Source organism: Urocitellus parryii, chromosome X (genome assembly GCF_045843805.1).
Source record: "Urocitellus parryii isolate mUroPar1 chromosome X, mUroPar1.hap1, whole genome shotgun sequence".
NCBI lineage: Eukaryota > Metazoa > Chordata > Mammalia > Rodentia > Sciuridae > Urocitellus > Urocitellus parryii.
Genome location: NC_135547.1, coordinates 59,967,412 through 59,972,564, shown reverse-complemented (window position 1 = coordinate 59,972,564; position 5,153 = coordinate 59,967,412).

Genomic DNA, 5,153 nt, shown 5'->3' with positions numbered 1-5,153 from the left:
ATTGATTTCTAGTTTTATTTCATTGTCATCAGAAAAGGTAATATGATTTCAGTTTAAAAATTTTGTTTAGACTTGGTTTTCTTTTTCCTTTTGAGGTGGTAGGGACTGAAATGAGGGCTTTGCACATGCTAGATAAGCACTTTACCACTGTGCTGCACTCCCAGCCCTTTAAGACTTATTTTTTGGCCTATCATATAGTCTATCATGAAGAGTGTTCCAAGTATTGATGAGAAAAATATATATTCAGAAACCATTCAATAAAACGTTTGGTAGATGTCTATTAGGTCTATTTGGTGTAGGGTACAGTTTAATTCTGTGGTTTCTTTGTTGGTTTTCTGTATGGATTGCTGAAAGTGGGGTGTGAAAAGTCTACAACTATTACCGAACTGACATCTGTCTTTCTCTCCCTTTAGCTTTTGTTTTGGTGGGGAGATATACTGGGGATTGAACTCAGGGGCACTTGACCACTGAGCCACATCCCCAGACTTTTTATTTAGAGACAGGGTCTCATTGAGGTGCCTCACTTTTGCTGAGGCTGTCTTTGAACTTCTGATCCTCCTGCCTCAGCCTCCTGAGCAGCTTGGATTACAGGCATGCACCACAGTGCCTGGCTTCTCTTTAGCTTTATTAACACTTGTTTTATATATGTGGGTGTTCCAATATTGGGTATATGCATATTTATAATTGTTATTTCCTCTTGCTGAATTGATCCCTTTATATAATGATCTTTCTTCTTTCTTTTTACTGCTTTTGATTTAAAAGTCCAGTAAAGTCTTTTTTGAACCTCATACCATTATGGCCATTCTTGCTTTCTTTTGTCTTTCATTTGCATAGAGTATTGTATTCCATTCCTTCACTTTTAGTCCATGCAATTACTCAGAGCTACGAGAGTTTCTTGTGATATATATTGGTCTTGATTTTTTTTAATCCATCCAGTCACTCTGTGTCTTTTAAAATATATATTTAGTTGTAGTTGGACACAATACCTTTATTTTTTTTGTTTTTATCTGGTGCTCAGGATTGACCCCAGGCCTCGCATATATTAGGTGAGCGCTCTACTGCTGAACCACAACCCCAGTCCCCACTCTGTGCCTTTTAATTGGAGAATTTAATCAGCTTACATTCAAGGTAATTATTGAGAGGTAATGTGTTACTACAGCCATTTTGTAACTTGTTTTCTATTTTTATTGTGGTTCCTTTTTTGCTTCTTTCTGGTGTTCCTTTGTGATAAGTAACTTTTTATGAAATAGGTTTCGATTCCTTATTTATAACTTTTGGTCTGTCCGTTTTAGATTTTTGCTTTGTATGTACCAGGGAACTTACAAAAAGCACCTTTTATTCATACAAAGCTATTTTGAAATGATAACAACTTAACATGACCATAAGGATAAGAACAGAAACAAAAATACAGGAGAAAATGCACTCATGAAAAAACTACACTTGTATTCCTTTCAGCCACCCACATTTTGAACTTTTGCTAACCCATTTTATACCTTTCTATGTTGCCTATCTCTAAAATATTAATGTATTTGTTACTAATTTTAGTTGTATTTTTAGTCTTAATACTAAAGATATCGATAGTTTACATGCCATTGTTATGATTTAGTATTCTGAATTGTATAATTACTCTTATCCAGTGAGTTTTATACCTTCCCTTTTTTTCTTCTTATTTATTAATGTATCTTTCATTCAGTTTGAAGAACTTCCTTTTAATGTCTTATAAAACTGGTCAGTGGAAATATATTCTCATTTTTTGTTTGGAAATCTCTCTCTCTTTCATTTCGGAATTTTCTGAACGATATCTTTGCTGGGTACAATATTTTTGATTGACAGTTTCTTCTTTCTTTCAGTACTATAAAAATCTATTGCTACCCTCTCCTGGCCCATATGATTTCCAATGAGAAATTTGCTGGAAGGTGAATTGGGATAGCCCTATGTGTTATTTGTTTTTCTCTACAGCCTTAAGAATTCTTTATATTTAACTTTTTTTTTAAAGAGAGAGTGAGAGAGGAGAGCGAGAGAGAGAGCGAGAGAGAGAATTTTTAATATTTATTTTTTAGTTCTCGGCGGACACAACATCTTTGTTGGTATGTGGTGCTGAGGATCGAACCCGGGCCGCACGCCCGTGCTACCGCTGAGCCACATCTCCAGCCCCTATATTTAACTTTTGAGAGCTTGATTTCAAGATGTCTTGAGGTACACTTGACTGAGTTAAATCTGGCTGATGACCTTTGACCTTCTTATATCTGCATATTTGTAGTCTGCATAAGGTTTGGGAAGTTTTCTGTTACTATTTCCTTAAATAAACTTTTTACTTCCACCTCTGTCATTCTCAAACTTTCTGGAACCCAAATAGCCCAAATATCTGCTCTTTTAATAATGTCCCAAAGTTCCTGCAAGCTTTCTTAATTCATCTTCATTTTTTATCTCCAATTGTGTATTCAAATAGCCTGTTTGTGTTTATTCATTCTTTCTTCTGTTTCATCTGTCCTGCTATTGATTATTGATGCCTTTTACCACATTTTTAATATATTAAGTGTATTTTTTAGCTCAAGTATTTCTGTTTAATAGTGTTTAGTTGCTTCCATCACTTTGTTGAATTTCTATATTAGAGTGTTGAAATGTTTGTGTTTTTAAACTCATCAAGTTGCCTTAAAATAGCTGTTTTAAATTCAAAAACTATATTTGAGAGTTTTCCTAAACTGATTACTATCTGATTAGTTTCTGGCACCTTATTTTGAGTATTAATTGAGTTCATAGTTTCCTGAAAGCCCCGATGATTGTTGATATGTGACGTCATCTTGGTATTAATGGAATAGTGATTTATATCTGTCTTCCAAATCTGACTTCCTTAATGCTTACTTGTTTTAACAGAGATTTTTTTTTTTTTTTTTGTAGTACAGGGGGTTGAATCCAGGGGTGCTCTATCACTTAGTATACCCATCCCTTTTTATTTTTTTATTTTGAGACAGTGTCCTACTAAGTTGCCCAGTCTGGCCTCAAACCTGTTATCCCTCTGCCTCAACCTCCCAAGTCACTGAAATTAACAGGTGTGTACCACCATGCCTGGCCTTTCCAGAGATTCCAATCAAGCTGCATATTTTCTCTGAACCTGCAGTCACCTCTGTTTCAGCACTAGATGGCGCCCAGTTCACAGGTTTGGCAGTAATCTGCAATTCTTTTTTTTTTTTTTTTTTAAATATTTATTTATTTATTTTAGTTCTCGGCGGACACAACATCTTTGTTGGTATGTGGTGCTGAGGATCGAACCCGGGCCACACGCATGCCAGGCGAGCGCGCTACGGCTTGAGCCACCTCCTCAGCCCGAGAGAGAATTTTTAATATTTATTTTTTAGTTCTCGGCGGACACAACATCTTTGTTGGTATGTGGTGCTGAGGATCGAACCCGGGCCGCACGCATGCCAGGCAAGCGCGCTACCGCTTGAGCCACATCCCCAGCCCCAGTAATCTGCAATTCTTGTGTTGTCTCTCTTTAAGTATTAGGGGGATGATCCAAACCCAGAGTTGTCCCACATGCACTGTGGTATGTTTTTCAGAATGAATTAGGAGAGTACCTAGAAAGACTAGTTTGTCTACATACTCCTTTCTCTGTGGCTGGGATAGGCCCAGATGCCTTGTCCACAGTTATTGTTCTGTGGTCAGGTACTGTGGAATTCTGCCCAGCTCTGGGCAAAGTCACTATTGATGGACCAGCCCTAGATTCCTAGGTAAGAATTGTGGCCACTGATGCTGCCAAGCTGTATCATATTCTGAACCCACAGCTTTCCAGGAGCAGCACAATACTGGGGTAGGACCAAGGTCTATATTGCTATGTAGTGCCTATTTGGTAACGTGGACTTGTTGCCCAAGACTGCTGCAGCCGGACCAGATGATGCTAGAGCAGGGCCGCGTGTCTTTTCCTGGCACCAAAGCTCTTCCAGAGGCTTCATATATAGGTGTACCTAGGACTATTACAATCTGCCTAGTGTTAAGTTTCACCAGCCCAGCACTAAGTTCCAGGATGAAGTCTTACACTCACTACTTGTCCTTCTCCCACCAAAAGAGGTCTTGCACCATACTTGCTGCCTGAATTGAGGTAGTTGTGATGAAGGCAGTCCCTTGGCTACTTGGGTTGATGCTATTCTGGGTCATGTCTGTGTTTCACACCTTCATAGTCTGAGAGGTGTATCTAGGCCTATAGCTGGTGGTAATGCAAGCTGAATCACAAGTCCATCCCACTGGATTACAGGTATCTTCCTGGTGCTGGAACAATTCCATATCCCCATCTGAGAACAGTAGCCTGGTGATCATTGTGCTGCTCCAAACTGGGGATGAGTAGTGGAGACAGTCCTTTGGCTGTGAGGGCTGAAGCTAAGGTGGGTTGCACCTGAGTCTCATGGACACAGGATCCTTGGCGTAGTCCTGAGAGAAGGACAGATTTGCCTCAGACCCATTCGAAGGCTGGAAATGGTGCAGGCTGAAATTGAAGTCTCTCTTGCCAGTGTCTGGTCTCTGCCTGATTCTTGAACAAGTCTACGGCTCTATCTGTGAGCTCTGTTCTAATTATAGGACCTTCTGTTTCTATTGGGTGCTGGTCTTACTGTGGTGGATCTCTCACTGAGTTCCAAGACATAGCCCTGTGCTAACTTTTGTTGCCTGTTCCCCTGTGGGTTAAGTTTAGCTTCCCTGTTTGTTGCCCAAGAGTGAAGGAAGGGTAGTAGAAGTAGTCAGTTGTTTGGAGCTTGTGGCTTGGTCTTGTGGCTCAGGCTGCAGGTATTGGATTGGGATTGGTAGTGGTTGTGAGGCATTACCCAGCACTGTGTTTCACCATGGTGGGGCTAGTACAGGGTTTCAAGACTAAGGCTGGACTTAATTCTTTCTCTGTTGCTGAAGTAGGAGGCATCTCTCTTCAAGTTGGGCTGCCTAGAATTGGGGGAGGAATGAAGTGAACATCTTTTTCTTTATGCTTTCTTCATTGTGTCTTTTCAGTTTGTTATGCTAAAAGCAGGCCCTTTGGTCTCTCATCTGATTTCCTTAGCTTTTATGAACGTAGTTTTGTGTGTGAATAGGTATTCAACTTGGTGTGCCTGTGGGTAGAAGATCACTGGAGAATTTTATTCAGTAACCATATTGCTCTGCCTCCATCCATTAAT